Below are 19,863 nucleotides of genomic sequence, written 5' to 3'. Positions count from 1 at the left end.
TTTTAACCTCCTTGTCAAATTTGTTTCCTCTAGAATCGAGGCCATCAAGCTACAGATGGTCTTACAAATGGAACCCCAAATGAGCTCAACTAACAACTTCTACTGAGGACCCCTGGAGTGACCCACAGGCCCTTTCACTGGCCTAAAGAGTTCCCCTCTGGAGGAAACTACAACTGCAGGACAGGCCTCTTCTTTGTCCCTATCCAGCAGGAAGTAGCTAGAGTAGTCATTGCCCAATTCCCAGCAGCAGTTGGGGTGTCCTTTTTAGAGGGGGGATTGAGAGGTGAAGCCGGCTGGCCTTCTGGGTTGGGTGGGGACTTGGAGAATTTTCTGTCTAACTAAAGGTTGTAAACGCACCAATCAGCACTCTGTGTCTAGCTAAAGGTTTGTAAATGCACCAATCAGCACTCTGTAAAAACGCACCAATCAGTGCTCTGTGGCTAGCTAAAGGTGTGTAAATGCACCAATCAGCACTCTGCAAAAACACACCAATCAGCGCTCTGTGTTTAGCTAAAGGTTTGTAAATGCACCAGTCAGCACTCTGTAAAAATGCACCAATCAGTGCTCTGTGTCTAGCTAAAGGTTTGTAAATGTGCCTGTCAGCACTCTGTAAAAACGGACCAGTCAGCACTCTGTAAAACGGACCAATCAGCGTTCTGTAAAATGGACCAATCAGCAGGACATGGGTGGGGCCAAATAAGGGAATAAAAGCTGGCCACCTGAGCCAGCAGCGGCAACCCGCTCGGGTCCCCTTTCACACTGTAAAAGCTTTGTTCTTTTGCTCTTCACAATAAATCTTGCTGCTGCTCACTCTTTGGGTTCGCATTACCTTTATGAGCTGTAGTACTCACCACGAGGGTCTGCGGCTTCATTCCTGAAGTCAGTGAGACCATGAACCCATTGGGAGGAACAAACAACTCCAGATGTGCCGCCTTTAAGAGCTGTAACACTCACTGTGAAGGTCTGTGGCTTCACTCCTGAAGTCAGCAAGACCACGAACCCACTGGAAGGAAGAAACTCTGGACACATCTGACCATCTGAAGGAACAAACTCTGGACACACCATCTTTAAGAGTGGTAACACTCACCATGAGTGTCTGCGGCTTCATTCTTGAAGTCAGTGAGATCAAGAACCCACCAGAAGGAACCAATTCTGGACACACTCTTACCTATATGCATGAAGGCAGAGAATTGGGATAAAGGTATACAGTTAACTGGGTAATAAATGAATTACCAATTCTCAGTTGATGAGGCCTCTAGAGGTGGCATCAGTTCAAAGAGGCCCAGAGTTAGCTCATTGAGGAGCCCACAGAATAACTGAGAGGCAGGATTGCCGAAGGGCTGCATTGGGTCTACTCTAATGTTGGTTTGGAATTCATTCATTCATTCTATATGACTTGTGTGCCAGACATAGTTCTTAGTCTGGGGATAAATACCAGTGAACCAAAAATAGACCCTGTCCTCATGATGTTTCCTTTCTATTGTGTGTGTTTTTGTGGATGGGGGTGAAGAGAGAGTAATACATAAACCAACTTCTCTGAGATTCACCGGAAGAGATCCTGGGTTCTTAGTACAGGGCTGAAGCTCATGGGTCATGTTTTCATGGCAATTTGCAGGATTAACTTGCTTTTCTGTTAGACTCTGCAGTTTCTATTTTCCCAATGTGGGATTACAAAGGAATCTTACTTTTAAGAATCAAATAGTCTGTGATAGACACTGTTGGTTGCCTATGCAATATCCATGCATTCTCCTCTGCTTGCTAATTGACAGAACCCTAATTTGGGTCAAGAAAAAAAAAGCATAATGTTATGCAGATTGATCTTGTATCTTCTTCCTGCTTAAGACAGTTATATTTGGTTAAGACAGATGCATAGCAGTTCTGATAGACCTGCCTCATTCTTTCCAGCAGCTTTGTTGTGTTTTACTCTATGTATGTAGCAGAATTTATTTAGCCTATTCTGAATTGATGGACATGTTTGTAGTTTTCAGGATTTTTTGTTTGTTTGTCATGTTGCTGTGTGCAATGAATATTCCTGTTCATATATCCTGGTGTACTTTTTGAGTCTATCTTTAGAATACATTCATGGAAGTGGAACTGCTGTATCAATGGGAATGTTTATTTTAAAATTTCGTAAGTATTACATTTAATTGGAAATATTCAAGTCATTAAAGAGTATGCATAATTTATAATTTGAGAGATATTGTCATATTTCTCTTCAAGAAGTTCATATCAGTTTATACCCCTTCAACAGTGTATACTAAGAGCTTATGTTCCCAACACTTAATCAGCACTGATGTTTCCATATCAGAAATTTTCAATTTTGGCTGTTTGGTGAAAATAATATCTTGTTTTATTTGGTTTGTATTTAATTAATTATAAGTACAGTTGAACAATTTCTAAGTACTTATTAACCCATTTCCCTTCTTTTTACATAAATTGCCTTTACAAATACTTTCCAAATTTTTTCTATTGAGCTTTTTTTTTTTTTTTTTGAGATGGAGTCTCGCTCTGTCACCCAGGCTAGAGTGCAGTGGTGCCATCTCAGCTCACTGCAAGCGCTGCCTCCTGGGTTCACACCATTCTGCTGCCTCAGCCTCCCAAGTAGCTGGGACTACAGGCGCCCACCACCACGCCGGGCTAAATTTTTTTTTTTTTTTTTGAGACGGAGTTTTGCTCTTGTCACTCAGGCTAGAGTGCAATGGTGCAATCTTGGCTCACTGCAACCTCTGTCTCCCGGGTTCAAGCAATTCTCCTGCTTCAGCCTCCCGAGTAGCTGGGATTACGGGTGCCCACCACCACGCCTGGCTAATTTTTTTGTGTTTTTAGTAGAGACGGGGTTTTACTGTGTTAGCCAGCATGGTCTTGACCTTGTGACCTCGTAATCCACCTGCCTCAGTCTCCCAAAGTGCTGGGATTACAGGCATGAGCCACCGCTCCCCTCTGAGTTCTTCTTTTTATCCCACCATAGTAAATTAAGCAAATTAGCTTTTTGCCTGTTTAATATGTTCCAGGCATTTCCCTATAATTTGTTGTTTATTTTTTGACTTTTATTTTTGAATTATATAGAAAACAAAATATTTTTGTAGTCAAAATTTTAAACCTCTTCCTTTATAGCTTCTGGGTTTTGAGTTTTGCTTAGAAAGGGCTTTCTGCTTATTATAAATTTATTATACATACTTTAAAAATGTATTATACATAAAAATTTCCACTTAGTTATTATAAGTTTATTATACATAAACATATATTCATACTTTCAGAACTTTAAAATTCTTGCTACATCTGGAATTGAATTTGGGCAAAAGAGTGAGCAGGGAGTAAGCTTTATTTTTAATTTTTCTCCTAAATGTTTATTCAGTTGATCATTATAATTTATTTAAGAATCATCTTTTTTCCTGATAATTTGAAAAGCCGTACTTATCATAAGCTAAGTTTATACTGGAGTCCATTTCTCAGCTGTCTTTCCTGTTCTATTAATATTTGTTCCTATTTTTTCCAATCCCTACTTTTTAAATAACTTCATTTCATAATATGTTTTAATAACTGGAAGAAATAATCCTTCTCCATATTCTTTTCTGTCCTTTCAGAATTTTCCTAGATGTAATCACATAATATTTATTTCTGGATGAATTTTAACATTTTATCAAGTTCTCATGTGGTCTGTGGACATTTAACAGGGAGAATTGACACTTTTGTAATGTTAAATTTGCCTATACATCACTTTTTAGTTTACGTAATTCTTCTTTTACGACCCTCAGTAGAGTTTTAAAGTTGTTTTCATATCAGTATTTAAAAAATTTTGATTGGTATCATAAACGGTCTCTTTCCTTCCATCATATTTTAAAATTAGTTATTACGTGTAAGAAAGTGAGCCATTGATTTGGGTCCACATTTGTATTTTTAAGAAGTGCCTCCGGTGGTTGATACACAGCTAATATTCACATGGGCTTTCGGGATCTAGATCTCTATACTGCTCTTTTGGATTTATTTCTTCAACCAGGTGTTTCCTCAGATCTGTAACGAATCAGTCCACATATCTTTTTAAAAAAGTCATTTATAAAAATTAACTTTTTTAAAGTAAAAAAGTTATATATGCACATTTATTTTAGTAAAGGGTACCTTAGCCAGGGTTTTTGATTATAACTAAAGTCTACTTTAGCTGGTTTAAGCAACAAGAGTTTCATAAATGACATTAGGTAGTTCATAGATTCTCCAGGAGAGCCAGAGAAACAAAGACAATGCAGCTGGGAAGATTGGACAGTGATACAGAAGTACTGGTTTCTACCATTTGGTGCTTTTGGGCTGGACACTGGAAGCCCCATCACAACTTTCCTAGAAGGATCTGATTCCTGAGACCTTCTAAAATCTCACCCAAGCCATGTTTGATTGGTGAAATCTGGGTTCTATTTCAATCAATCAATTTATTGCTCCATGTTATTCTGAATTATTTTAATGTTGTTTTATCTGTTAGTGAGGACTGATATTCCCCAGTAAGGCACAAAAATTGTTAAAATATGAAATGCTTTTGTACTTCTCCCTTACCCTTACCAGTGATTTTCCTTCACTTGGCCTCTGCTTGAGACTCCCTGGACCTTTTCTAGACCCAGCAACTGAAAGGTAAACACTTGGCACAGGATGAAGCTTCCAAGACAGCTCCAGGCTAAGCTCTGATTGCTTGGGGCCTGAGCCATGCTGGTTGTTAAATATTGTTAATATCTCTCCTACTGTTACTCAGTTGACATCCAATTAGATTCTATATATTTTTTAAGGCTTTTCTGACCCACTAATAATAATTAAAAGTCACATCAATGAAAGAATATATGACAATTTATTTAACCAGTCCCTTATTGATGCACATTTAGGTTTTTTCCACCTTTCGTTGCTACAAACAATTCTGCAGTTCGTGATATACATCTTTGTTCGTATGTTCAGATCCCTAGAAGTGGCATTACTTTGTTTAATAATTTGTGCTTATAAAATTTTGTGGATACTGCCAGCATGCTTTTCAAAGAGATTTTACCAATATTCACTTTGACCAACAGTGTATGAGATAGCTCACATTTCTATATCTTGGCAAAGAAAATTTCACAAAAGATTTAAAAAATGTTTGAGTGAAACCAATTTTATCTTTTAGCAATGATTTTTTTAAAAAAAGGAAGAGAAGAAAATTAAGTTAGTTTAGTATGAGTGCCTCCTAATGAACCTATAACAATGTAGCAAAAAATCATTGTTCTCTTTTCTAATTAATAATATTTTGATACTTTTCTAGAGACCAAGATATAATTTGGTTTTACTTTTAAAATTCTACCTTTCTGATATATGGGAGAACGTTTGTCAATTCCCAACATTCTGTTACCACTCTCATTTTCCATTATTATGCCAAATGCCAGCAAGAATTCTGTGATAATATGTACATGTTTTTCCGTGCTCTGTAAAATAGTGGTTCTCAACTCAGGGTCCTTTTGCTTCTCAGAGGACATTTGGCAATGTCTGGAGACATTTTTGGCTGTCATAACTAGGGGGCAGGTTCTTTTGGCATCTAGTGGGTAGAAGCCAGGGATGCTGCTAAACATTTTACAACACACAGGAAAGCCCCCAGCCATAAAGAGTTATCCAGCCTGAAATGTCAATAGTACATCTCATTGAAGATGAGAAACCCTGCTTTAATAGAATATACCCAGAAATGGTCACTTATCTAAATTGTTAAGCATTCTCTTGCTATCTTTTCTCCTTTCTTGTTTATCAATTTCCTCTCAAGATTGTTGGTACCGGCTGGGCGCGGTGGCTCACGCTTGTAATCCCAGCACTTTGGGAGGCCGAGGCGGGTGGATCACGAGGTCAGGAGATCGAGACCATGGTGAAACCCCGTCTCTACTAAAAATACAAAAAATTAGCCGGGCGTGGTGGCGGGCGCCTGTAGTCCCAGCTACTCGGAGAGGCTGAGGCAGGAGAATGGCGTGAACCCGGGAGGCGGAGCTTGCAGTGAGCCGAGATTGCGCCACTGCACTCCAGCCTGGGCGACAGAGCGAGACTCCGTCTCAAAAAAAAAAAAAAAAAGATTGTTGGTACTATCTTTTCATTTTAAAGACCATTCTCCTTGGGAGACAAGATGAAAGCAAAGTAAAAATATTGTCATTTTGCCTTCTCTTTATTACTTGTTAATATGAAATCTGTCTGGGGGAGGAGGAGACTTGCACCTTTTTTATCCTTCCATCATCAAACACAACCTTAAAAGTTTTTGTGTTGTTTAAGTCTTCGCTCATCCTAGGTTTACACCACTTTTCTAATAGACTGATAGTACAGTGATGTGTTCATCCTAACTTTACCTTCTTCCTTCTTCTTTTGTGTGTTCTTTAAACATCTCAGCTCTTTAGAAAGCTCCTTGTATACCATCTGTGTGATGTAGTAATGGCTTAAGTTTTTTAACCTATTTTTCATTTAAAGTCTGTGGCTCTGGGACATTCTTCTATTTTCTCTCAACTGCTAAGCAATCTAAGATACTTGTCTTACTTTGCTTTGTGTTTTCTTTCTTCGCTGTAATGAACTCTAAGGTGATATGTTCAATTTTCCCCAAGGTTCCTGTCACTTTCACTTCCCTAACGTATCATTCTTTGTTGGTAATAATTAAATCCAGGGTAGCAGTTCCATTCTTTGCTTCTTTTGCCCTCTGAATGATGAAGCTGCTGGTAGAGAGGCAGGAGATAAAGGAGAGGAATGATTCAGATTTTAATTACTTTATTGTCTTTTGCTTTTGCCAAATTCTTGGATGTTTACATCTTTGCCAGGTCTCTTTTCATCTTGACCTGTCACTTCAGTCAACTTTCTTTTCTTTTTAGCCTTTCCATCACTTCTTTCCTAGAATTTACATTTTTGGGTATTTCACTGAGAACACAGAAGAGATGTATTCTAAATTTTCTTTTGTCTTGGAGATAATTTTCCCTTACATCTTTAAGAAAGTGTCTTCCTCTTTTATGTTACACGATTTTTAAATTTTTTTCTATTATTTTTGAAATACATAAGATTTATATTTTGTCCTGGTGTTTGTCATAAATGAGGTGTGTGTAGCCTTTGAGCTCCATCACTATTAGTTTTGATTCTACAGAATTATTCTCTCAAATCTTAAAGTGAAGGGCAGGTATCTTGTTAAGTTTCTGGGCTACATGAGGTACATTTGCATTGGGGCAACTCTTCTCCTATTCCTATTATTTGTTCCTCTACTTGGAGGTGAATTTAACCCTAGATAATTTGAAGCAATTCGATTCACCTTTCTAAAAGAGACACATAAAACCTAATCTCCAGAGCACCCTTCTGTCTGTGTTTTTCTTATGTCTGCCTTCTCTGTTGGGGCTTTCTCATACCAGAGTACAATATGTCATTCTTTCCTTGTCCCCTCTCATCCTGTGCTGCATTTCTGCGACTCAAAATCTTCTGGCTGAGTGTAGTTAGAAATGTATTGCTAGGAGGTGGCTAGGAAACACCCCTGGCTACCTGAAAAGCAGCTTCTTTGAAGTAAGGGGGTGCAAGCTGACTTTTTGATTGGTTGTGCCAGCCCCAAGTCTTTGATAGGATGTGAGGATACATGGGTGGGATGTGAGGGTGTTGCAAATTTAGACACAAGTGAGTTTCAGTTCCCTTTTTCCTTGTTTATAATTCATGAAGTAGATAAGGTAAAGTGAGGACTGATTTAGTAAATAAAAATACAGGACACACTCTTGATTTAAATTCCAAGGAAGATAAGGTAAAGTGAGGCCAGATTTAGTAAATAAAAATACAGGACACACTCTTGATTTAAATTCCAAGGAAAGAACACATATGTGTGTGTGTGCATGTGTGCGTGTGTAAGTATGCCCCAAATATTGCATAGGACATACTTATGCCAAAAAATTATTCTTTCTTTATCTGAAATTCAAAGTGGGCATTTCGTATTTTATCTGTGAACCTTAAGGTAAGGGAAAATTTCCTCCAGTATTTGGAAAACATTAATGAGATCCTTATCCTTTTGTGTCTCAGATACTAGCGTAAAAGGGTCTTTTTCTAACTTGACAAAGCTTGCCCTTTCTAGTCTTGTTTCAGCTGCAGGGCTGGTGAACACTGGGGAGCCTGGAGGAAATTTGTAGAATCTGGGAGCCTTCAAACAGGAGAAGACTGGAGACCTGGACTCTTTCCTTTTACAACGTATCTGTTGTTAGGAAGAGTTCTTCTGGCCCCTGCATCAAATTAGTACTGATTAAAATTTGCTAGTGAGAAAGAACACCAAAGACCCTTAAACTAGAACCCCCCCTTGTGGCCTATGTTACCCTAGAAGGGTTTGTTTCTGGCAAATGTGTAACTGACTGGAAGGCCCTCCTGACTCAGCCACTAGGCTTGGTAAATTAAAACGTCGAAGGCATGGGTTCTGTGCCATACATATGCAGGAATGGTATGCTTGTCTTAAGTCATTGTGGCCTCTCACTGGATCCACAGCAGCAACAGCAAGAGTGCAGCAGGAGAAAGGGTCTCACTGGACTATGAGGAGTCAGCTTCCATCAGTAAACTGTGTGCCAGGAACAGAACACCAGCATCCTTCAACAGAGCCCACTTGTATTCTAATCCACTTCTCTGCTTTTCTTTCTCTGTGGCATGTGAATGAAGACGCCCCCAGAGTTTTTGAACAATTTGAGAGACAAGAGAGATACTGGATTCCCTGCCAGTCTGGCAATTGGGAAGTGGTTTTAGCTTGAAAAATTAATAGGAATGACCTCATTTTTACCCAAAACTATTGAAGTGGACTTACCACATATACACATATATTTTACAAATATGACATCAGAACATATATCATTTTATAATTGTTCAGTTCTGTGAAAGTTTCTTTTTTCCTTCTCCAATGGCATGACCTCAGAAGATTGTGTATATTTTTCTGTGTTCTTGTGCTTTGCATTTTTGAATATACCTGTACTGCTTAGATTAATAAAGATCTGTTTATAAAAGACAATCAAGGTTTGTGATTTCTTATAATTCCTGGGTCTTTCTCTTCTTTGCCAGCCTGTATCATTAATATATTTTAAAGACCAAGCTCAAAAATTCACCTGAAATAAGTAGTCATCCTTGGGTAAATATTTTTAATTTTGATTACATAACTTGGGTGCTTTGGCCTTTAGTTTATAAGATATAATCTTACATTTAGGCATATACTAATTTAAAATATATTGGTTATTGATCCCTATGATTGCATTCTAGAGGAAAATATAGAATATATTTATGATCTTAGGATAGGACATAATTTCTTAAATAAGACCCCCAAAACATAGCCATAAAGTAAAAAACCGAAATTATTACATTAACGCAAAAATTAATTAATTAAAAGACTGAAAAAACAATAAAAAGAAACAAAAACTACGAGTTGACAGGGTATGTTTACATTCATCCGTACAAAGTGGATTGCATTGTTGTTTCCCAATCCTCTTGCTCCCTATATCCAGCCCCTTTGCCATGTGACTTTGCAATTCCTCCTGCTAGAGGCAGAGTGTATTTCCCTGCTCCATTAATGTTAGACTTGGCCATATGACTTGCTTTGCCTATTGGAATGTGGGCAGAAAAGTTAGACTTGGCCATATAACTTGCTTTGCCCATTAGAATGTGGGCAGAAAAGGCAGAGTGCCAACTTTGAGCCTTCACCTTAAGAGGTACTCAGTGTTTCCATTTGCCCGTCTTGTGTTTCTGTTCATGAGAAGAATATGCTCCAAGTGGCCTACTTGTCCAAGGAGGATGAGAAAAATGTGGAGCAGATCTGGATCCCAAAACTATAGCTTGGGGAAAGCTAAGCCAGGTCCATTGTGAATTAGCCAATCTTTAGCCAACCTGAAAATCCACAAGAAATAATAAATGTTTTCTTAGGCCACTGAGTGCTAAACCTCAGTGATGGTTTTTTTTATATGGTGTTATTGTCAAAATAGTTGACTCATACATCATTTAACAAAAGTCATTTATCATACGATTTTATTAAAAACTCCAAAAAATTAATAAGGAAAAGATAAAGAATCAAAAAACGAACAATCCAATAGGGTCAATGATATGTGAAAAGGTAATTCACAGAAAAGAAAACTAGAATGACTCATAAATAAGTCAAAAGAAACTTAGTTTCCTTCACTAGTTACTGGGTAAAGACACATTAAAACAACAAGGGATACTTTATCATACTCATTAAATTGGTAAATATTAATGTATGGCAATAACCTAGAATGTGTAAGGATACAAAGAAAATGGAACTTTCATATACAGATGGTAGAATGTTCAGGGAAGGTATCCTAGACAAAGAGGGACATATGAATCAGGGAGAGGATATTTTCAAGGAATATTACTGACAAAAGATTATATTTACAATATATAGGGAATTCTTGAAATCAGTAAGGAAATGAACAGGCAACCTAGGAGAAAAACAGGTGAAGAATACAAGTAAGCAATTTATAGAAAGGATATTTGAATGGCTGACTAATCAACTAAAAAGAGATTAGCATTTACACTGGTAATCAGAAGTGCAAATCAAAACAATAGTGATGTGATATCTCCTTTGCATGTCCCATGTTGATGGGAGTTAAAATGTCATGTAATATCTTGTGTTGGTGAGGAGGTGGGGACATGTGAACCTACATTCTCTGCTGGTAGTGTTTTTTGGAGACCAATTTGACAATATTTATTGAAATTGAACACTCACATTCTGACCCAGAAATTCTACTTCTGAATTGTATTAGTTTGCTAGGACTGCCAGAGTAAAATACCACAGACTGGGATCTTTAAGCAAGAGAAATTTATTTTTTCACAATTCTGGAGGCTATAAGTCCAAGATCAAGGTGTTGGCAGGTTCGGTTTCTTCTGAGGCCTCTTTCCTTGGCTTGCAGATGACCACCTTTCTCACATGATCGCCCCTCTATGTGCACATTCCTGATGTCTTTTCTTCTCTATGTCCTAATTTCCTCTTCTTAGAAGGACACCAGTATGATCGAATTAGGGCCCATCTTAACAGCCTCATTTTAACCTAATCACCTCTTTAACGGACCTATCTCCAAATACAGTCATGTTGTGAGTGAGGTACTAGGGGTTAGGACTTCAACACAGGAATTTTGAGGAGATACAATTTAGCCCATAACAGAATGTATACACCAGAAGGACTCTTTGCATAGGCACACAAAGAAACATGTATGAGAATGTTTATTACAGCATTGTCTCCTATAGCAGAGAGTTGGCTATTACCGAAATGTACTTGATTAGTGATATGGACACAAAATTTATTTATAAATGCATGTGATAGAATGCTACACAATGGAAAACAAAGGAACAAACTAAATCTATTATATTAGTTAGGAACTCATTTTTATCGCATAACAAGAAGTCTAGAGGTAAGAAGTTAATAACGGATGTCATCAAGGGCCCAAGCTCTTTCTATAGTTCTGCTCTGTCATCCTTCCTCTTCAGCTTTGCAGTAAGATTGTTTTATTTCCAGGCACCTTACCACAGTCAGGTTAAGGAAGGCGTGGCAAGGATGCTGATGTCCTTTTGATAGGGAAAGCAAAAGCTTTACCGTCTCATTGGCCAGAATTCTTTCACATGCCATTCTGAGTTGCAAAGAAGGCTGGGAAATCAAATGTCCTGCTTCCATAGCAGAGAAAGATAAGGGAGAACAAGGTTGGGACTATGTGCTGAGTGAGCAAACATGCAGTGTTTACCACATCTTTATAGTCCAACATAGATAGACCAAAACAAAACAAAACAAAACAAAACAAACAAAACACCAGAAACAACCACACAACGAAGCAGAAAGAGAGAGAAGTAGAAACAGATGGGAAATACAATATTATTTGTGTAAATTTAAACATCCATACACATAAAGTTATATATTCTTATAGACATATATAGCATATGTAAAAAAAGTTATGGAAGTTTAATTGGAAATGTACCCATTAACTACCATAAGAAGCAGAGAGGGGAAGGGAACTGAGGACAGGGAATACAGACTATGAAAACAAAAAATAAAACAGGCTTTTCATAGACTAGTCCACCAGTGAGGACCATGATTGATTGTGTCAGTCTAATTCTGTGCACCCAAGACCCAGGGGGAAAAAAGTGGATTGGCTTGGGATGTGTGTGTGTGGGTTACTCAGACTGTTTGATTTGGCAGGGTTATCATTTGAAGTAAAAGAAGTGTGATTCGGCCGGGCGCGGTGGCTCACGCTTGTAATCCCAGCACTTTGGGAGGCTGAGGCGGGCGGATCACGAGGTCAGGAGATCGAGACCAGGGTGAAACCCCGTCTCTACTAAAAATACAAAAAATTAGCCGGGCGTGGTGGCGGGCGCCTGTAGTCCCAGCTACTCGGAGAGGCTGAGGCAGGAGAATGGCGTGAACCCGGGAGGCGGAGCTTGCAGTGAGCCGAGATTGCGCCACTGCACTCAAGCCGGGCGAACGGGGGAGCTCTCCTCTAAAAAAAAAAAAAAAAAAAGAAGTGTGATTCATTGGCTCTATGACTGAATTTAATTATTTTAGCTTTCTCTGTGATAAGCTTCATTCTTTTGAATACAATTGATGACCTAATAGGAATGATGTTATAGTTTTAATTTAGTGACTACAGCAGTTATATTTTGGAAAATGTAGGGATATTACAAGTTTTGCAAAATTGATTTTATCTATTTTTGTACCTGTATTTCTTTTGTTCTATTATGCAAAATCAGTAGACTAGACTTAGAGAGTCAATGAAAGACATGAGTAAAATAGACATGGTTGCTTAGTAGTGAAATCCATCACTCTCTAGTTTTCTGTTATTATCTTTGGAAACAGAGTGTGGGAGAAAAGGATTTCCTTCCTCTCTTTCTAATACAGCCTCAGTGACTGAGTGGCTCTCTGGTCTGGAATGAAGCAGGTTGGCACAACTCCATAAGTCTTATGTGGGAACAAGACACAGAGGTTTCTATTTTTTCTTATTGTCATTTGTTTGTGTTTAGTTAGGTATTCTGTCTTTAACCATTCTATACCCACTGTTCCAAAAAATACTCAGTTTATTAATATGTGTTAGTGTCCCTTTAGTTTTCTCTATTAAGCATGTTGCAACTTTGGAAGAAGCTCTAAAGGTATTTCCATTTTAGTACCATGTTTTCTTGCTATCCAATTATAAATTATTATCATGGATGGAGTAGAAGACTTCCATTGGTGACATGGATTCCATTTGCTAAATAAAGCTGTGTGGACATAATCATCCTTTATCCATTTAAAAATCAGAGGGGCAATCTATTTGATGTGTTTCACAGCAGCCCTCTAAAATTCAATGGCATTTTGGTTTTGAAAAGCAGAATTTCACAAAGAGAAAAGTATCTTTCCACAAAATAACAATAATTGATAAATGAATTATTTGGCATGGTAATTAGCATTCCATTATATTCTATATGTAATTTTATAAGTAATTACTCTTCATAGAAGTTTTATTGGTCTCATTTCACATCAGGAAAACAGGGTAAATTGGGGTCATTGTGGATGAGGCCAAAGAGGGTAAAGTGAGTTTGAATTTGAACCCAGTTTGTTTTGCATTTCTTACTATTCTTATTATGACATTTCTTCTCATCATATTCTTCACTGTACTTGTTTTGTAATGTGGCTGCCTTATTCCTTCTATAATTAATCTTGGGAGAGCTCATCTACTCTTATGGATTAGAGTGTAACATGGATGGACAGGTTACTATATCTGTATCTCTAGGCATAATTTTTCTCCAAAGTTCATGGATTCTGCATTTCCAGTTGCTCATGGGACATAACTATTTGCATATGCCACTGCACCTCAAACTTAGCATACCTAACCTACGTCAGAGTCCAAGCTTGCACTATACCTGTCAATTGGTGGGAATATTACCTGCTAAGAGCCCACTGCAGTAATTTAGGGGAGTAACAAGTTATTTTGAAGATAAATGAAATACAGTAGGCACTTTGGGAGGCTGAGGCGGGCAGATCACAAGGTCAGGAGTTCGAGACTAGCCTGGCCAACATAGTGAAACCCCGTCTCTACTAAAAATACAAAAAATTAGCTGGGCGTGGTGGTGAGTGCCTGTAATCCCAGCTACTCGGGAGGCTGAGGTAGGAGAATCACTTGAACCCGGGAGGCAGAGGTTGCAGTAAGCCGAGATCACGCCATTGCACTCCAGCCCGGGCGACAGTGTGAGACACCGTCTCAAAAAAAAAAAAGAAACACAGTAGGCCCCTTATCTGTGGTTGCATTTTCTGTGGTTTTAGATACTCAAGGTCAACCCTTGTCTGAAAATATGAAATGGAAATTCCAGAAATAACCAATCCACAAGTTTTAAATGTGTGCCATTCTGAGTAGCACAATGAGATCTTGTGCTATCCTGTTATGTCTCAATCAGGACACGAATCATCTTTTTGTCCAGCATATCCTGCTGTATATGCTGCCTGCCCATTAGTCACTCCTAGAGGCCACCTAGATTTTCAAATGGACTGTCATAGTCTAGCCCCAAAGCGCAAGAGTTCTGATGCAAGCAAATTGTTATAATTGCTCTATTTTATAATTATTATTGTTAATTTCTTGCCTAATTTATAAATTAAACTTTATCATAGTTTGCAGGTATAGGAAAAACATATATAGGGTTCAGAACTATCTGTGGTTTCAGGAATTCACTATGGGTCTTGGAACACATACCTTGTCTGTAAGGGGGACTACTGCCTATATAAAATATATTGAAAATTCAGATACAGCATATAGTGTATGGAGGCATTTTTGCTAAAAGTAAAAACGAGTATTTTAAGTAAGTAGTATCTATTCACTGCTTATTCAATCTCTCCCTCCCCCTAAGCATTATCCTTATTTTTTTTTAAATCTACAAATAGAATTGAGGCTAATAAGGCCTTTAGATGTAGGTTCTTAAGGCACCTGGGAAAACCAAAAATCATCGAGTGAGACATAGTTCAGGAGAGCCTGTGTCAGGTACTAAACTCAGAGCTGAAAAGTAAAGTAGAATTAAGTGGGTAACTAGAAACAACAACAACAACAAACTTATTTATATACATATTCCAAAATGTGTGGATGATTGGCAAAAAGGATAAGCAAATTACTGACAAAACTGACTTTTCAGTTTTCTTCTGAATAGCGGCTTATCCTATAATTTGAGAAAAAAGCCCAGGTATCTATTTTATATATAGCGAATGTATCTGTTTAGAAAATTGAAGATATAAAATTTCATAAAAGACTATAATTAAGAGGTATCCTATTTTATTTCCAAATGTAAAATATGGTATTTACCTGGCTATTGTTAGTTATTACATGAGGAAAGAAACTGCCACATTTGAGTATGAGAGATGATCTTACAGAGCAGTTTCTTTCAATGAAGAACCCAATGCTTGTTTTTATTATTAGAAATAGAATTCCTCTTTAAAGGAAAATAACCTATAATTTTTTATTCTGAATGACAATTGAGGAAGAGAATTAACATTTATTTTTTCTTTGGAAAATTTAGTACTTTAGCATAGAGGATGTGCCATTAGTGGCAAATCTGAGAGCATGGAAAAAAAGATTGCTCTGTGAATTTGCCTTTTCACTTTTGCCATAGTTAACTTAGTTAACTTGATGTTTGTGATATAATCGTGTCAAAGAAACAGAAAATTTTTTATCTTCAGCCAAGAAAAATTTGTGGAAGTTAATAATTTTAGCTAATTAGATAGTAAAATTTTTATTTTTAGAATAAATCAGGCAAATTGCTGTCCATGTCTTTCCACACTAAGTGAGTGTTAAATTGTGAAATAAAGAACCTATAAATTGTAAGGGAACTTTGTTAGTCATAATACTGCATGTTTATGAGAAATATAATAATGCTGTAATAACAGGAAATATATCTTTAAAAATTAGCCTGTGGCTTCTAATATATAATGAAAATTTAGCAAATATTAAACAGAGAGTTAAAGAGGTTACAAATGTCATATAATTTTGACGAGAGATTTTATCCTATAGTTTAGTTCTGTTTTCTTCAGGATTTGTTTTGGATTTTCTAATGGAGCTTAGAATCTTTATGTAAGATTGTTGTTTGTTTGTTTGTCCCAGAAAAATTTAGGATTGTGGGAAGTCTTTCTGATGGTTGAACCCAATTCTGCTACTTCTTGGTAATTCTGCCACTTCTTAGTCTTCTAGTGCTTTTTTTCAGAGGGTACAGCTGTTGGAGCAGATAGAGGAGGAAATAATGGTAGTGTGATACAGATGAGAAGCATTAATCTGGGCTCTAAAAGTCAAATTTATATGGGCAAAATAAAATGGGATATTTCTAAGCACATTTACTAAGGAAAGTCGAGATGATGTGTCCCGGTTCCTAGCTGAAGTATAAAAATACATGTCATTGGGTGCAATATGTGGGCTTTCAGAATCTAATAATACCCTCTGCTGGCTAAATAAGGAATTGTGTTTAAAAATGAGTGACTTGGCTTTTTTGTTTGTTTGTTTTTAAAATATGGATGATTGCTCTATTATAAAAGGATTGAGCAGTGCAGAGTATTGTGAAATAATATAGGAAAAATTGTAAATGCGAAGAATGAAGCCAATATCTTACTTAAATGTTTTCTAAAGTGAAATTAATGTAGAAATATCTATAACTGGAATTTCTTAATCTTTTGGTCTATATTTTAATCATGAAGTAGGTCATAGGGAAGGAATGCAGTAGGGGGAAAAATACATGAATCTCTGGCCCCTATCCTCAATAACAATTCAGATTAATTCAAGATATTTAAATTACATTAATCAGTTATTCCTAAATAACTGTTGTTAAGAGCTATTGACAAATATCTGAAGGTGAGATAAGAACTGCTTTTCTCACCTCACCATTGGCCACTACCTGGGTGATGGGATCAATTATACCCTAAACATCAGCATCATGTAGTATACCCATATAACAAACCTGTACAAGTACTCCCTGAATCTAAAATAAAAGTTGATATTATAAGGAAAAGAAAGAATGGCTTTTCTGTGGATAGCCTGATTTAATTTCTGTTAAAAATAACAGGCATATTCTTAAGTAACCTGAAAGCTTGATCGCTTCAGGGAAGTATATAACATGCCTGTTTTACATTTTTTCTTTCTACTTTTACAAATTCTCAAAAATTCTACTTTGGGATTTACAGTGTTTTGGGTACATAATGACCATGCAAGTTGTATTTAGAAGTTGATAGTGGATAATGTATTATTATTTCATTGTAAATCTGAAAAATAGAATTTCAGGTCCGATTCTGCTGTTTGATGTTACCCTTCACTGGCATGTTGCTTTAAGAGCACCCATCCCCCCTTATTACTTGGGCCACTGTGTCCTGTCAGTCATCCTGAAATACACTAGGGTGCTTGTCAGGCTGTTTGCTTACAGATGCATCATAAGCCAAATTGTGAGCCATGATAGTGGCACTGAATTTCTAAATACAAGAAATTGCTTAGACAGTTGGTTTAGTATCTGTATATGGGCAATACTCTGTCCTGCAGTAGGTGAGTGGAGTGTCAAACTTTTAAAAATCAAACTTTGCTATAAGGCAAATCCTAGTAATTATAGATTATCTGTTGCTCGGTTAGATAACTTTGGGGGAAGTGAAAGGACATTATTTCTATAAAATGGGATGAATAGAAACTATTATGTTGTGCAATTTTTACTTTTATAACTAATTTTCGTTTTAGTAACACTAAACTCTAGACTATTTTATGAAAGCTCCAATTTTAAATGTCTACTTTTCTGAGTATATTAGCAGGCATTTCAGATTTAGATAAAAATGTGGTTCTCTTACACATTTTTTTCTTTCACAACTCAGGCATATTCAACTGAGCAGAGGCTCGAGTCTGCTGTTTATTAGTGGTTTTAAAAATAGCACTAAAACAAATTATCATGTGCCAATGCCCAAGCTATAGTAGTCTTACATCAGCTCATTTAAAAACTCCTACTCTGTAACTATTACTATAATGATTGAGTAACTGTATGCAAGGCACTAGAAACTTTACATACTTTAGACACAAAAATTGTACAGTGAGTAGGTTATTTGTGCAAACAATTTAATTGCTGTTATGGGCTTTTAAACTTAAATTGTGCATGGATGTTTTCCCTGTAGTTTTTGTGTGCAGACTTAAATATTTTTAAACAGAGAATTGATAAAGCAAAAAAGGAGAAACTCATGATTTTTGATACTTGTGTATTCAATACGGTAGAGCATAGCTAAGAAGCAGCAAGAAGTTAAAGTTGTAAGGGTTTATCTAAGGTAAATGAGAAAAGATTGCTTTTTCAGATACCTAGAATGACTCTTTATTTATTCTTTGCCTTGTTCTAGAAAGGATTTAGGGTGACTTATAAGGCTACATGAAATTCAATATAGGATAAATTAAATGTGGAGTGAAAGAAGAAAGAAAACAAGTGTGGGATATAAAACAGAGCCAGGAGTAAGAAAAAAAAACAATAAAGTAAATGCAGCAATTCTCAACGATAACTCCGGTGTATTATGGATAGATGAGAGAGAAAATATAGGGTTTCAGAAATCTTATGGTGGAGTTTCATGCAAACCAGTTGCCTCCTCTTACCTTGGTGGCAGTCTGGAATGAGGAGAGTATATTAGATTGTGAATATTAAATACGCTTTAAATGTCACTTGTGTTTTGGTGAAAAATAGTGAAGAACTGCTGCCCTTTTAACCCACACACTAACTTATGTGAAAGTAAATGTGGCCCCAAGTGTTCAGAAAAAAATTTGATTAGTTCAGAAGAGAGATTAAAGAAGCTTAGTTTTTTGGAAACACCGCAATGATCTAAATAAGATAAAATATCTACATATTAGAACAGACATGATCAAGACAATGTTTAAAATAAAATATATTTAGCAATTTTGTATAAATGTATGAATACTAGTCCTAGTATTTTAAAAAATAAATTGTTGTAGATGGGATTAGCTACTTTCCTTCTTTTCACACTTTTAATCCAGCAGTAAATTTAACTTGAATTTCAACTTCAGTAAGGTCAAAATTAACTGGATTGATCTAACTGGTAAAAACAGTTGTCGGGTAGAAGGAAGGAAACCAGAGACAGGACTTTATAATGTATTTTCATCTTCAAATATTCGCAAGACACCTACTATGTTGAAGACTCTGGACTCTGGGGCTTGTACTCACTAAACTGGGCTTGTCTACGTGAACTAGCTTAGAAACTCGCTGCTGTCACACAGCAGAATTGAAAAAAGACAAGAGGGTAGTAGTTAAAATTTGCTAAGGATTTTCAGTGTTGTCTTCTGATATTAACATGATGAGCCAGGGACAGTCATTTGGCTCTTTTTTATTCATTGTTAAAAGTAAGGTCAATAAGAAATGATTCACCAGGGCTGTGGTTGTGAAGAAGACCGAGACCCGCGATGGGAAGCTGGTGTCCGAGTCCTCTGACGTCCTGCCCAAGTCAACAGCTGCGGCAGCCCCTCCCAGCCTGCCCCTCCTGCGGCTGCCCCAGATCCTAGGAGGGAGGCCGTTGTGCAGAGGAGCACAGGGAACAGGAGACCCACCTGAGGCTCAGCCCTAGCCCCTCAGCCTACCCGCGGGAGAGTTTACTGCCTGGGGACCGCCCTTGCCCATGCCTCCAGCTACAAAACAATTCAACTGCTTTTTTTTTTTTTTGGTCCAAAATAAAACCTCAGCTAGCTTTAACACACACACACACACAAAAGAAAAATAAAAAGAAATGTTTTTTTTTAAAGCAGTACAAAAACAAATACTGACAGCTCTTGTTTTTGTAGTTTTGTATCGTAAACACATAGATAGGTTGACTTAGAATTCTTGCCAGAAAAATTATAAATCAAATATATAACACATAACTGATCAGATGCACAGGATGACATTGAGAATAAC

At 37.1% G+C, this 19,863-nt stretch overlaps 1 protein-coding gene and 1 pseudogene across 1 annotated transcript in view; one reads left to right on the top strand and one right to left on the bottom strand.

The window, feature by feature from the left end:
* LOC116458569 (aldo-keto reductase family 1 member B10-like) overlaps positions 1 to 1,346 on the bottom strand; it is a 63,316-nt pseudogene extending 61,970 nt beyond the window's left edge.
* A 16,017-nt stretch (positions 1,347 to 17,363) lies between these two features.
* The window catches only part of CTNNA3 (catenin alpha 3), a 1,859,096-nt gene continuing 1,856,596 nt past the window's right edge, over positions 17,364 to 19,863 (top strand). Inside the window, exon 1 of the mRNA XM_032138296.2 lies at positions 17,364 to 17,483. The gene's annotated coding sequence lies outside the window, so the exon portion shown is untranslated. The remainder of the gene's footprint in view (positions 17,484 to 19,863) is intronic.

This window comes from Hylobates moloch, unplaced genomic scaffold, assembly GCF_009828535.3.
Source record: "Hylobates moloch isolate HMO894 unplaced genomic scaffold, HMol_V3 SCAFFOLD_3, whole genome shotgun sequence".
Classification (NCBI taxonomy): domain Eukaryota; kingdom Metazoa; phylum Chordata; class Mammalia; order Primates; family Hylobatidae; genus Hylobates; species Hylobates moloch.
Note: the sequence above shows the minus strand (reverse complement) of the source record. Positions and strands in the feature narration are given on the sequence as shown.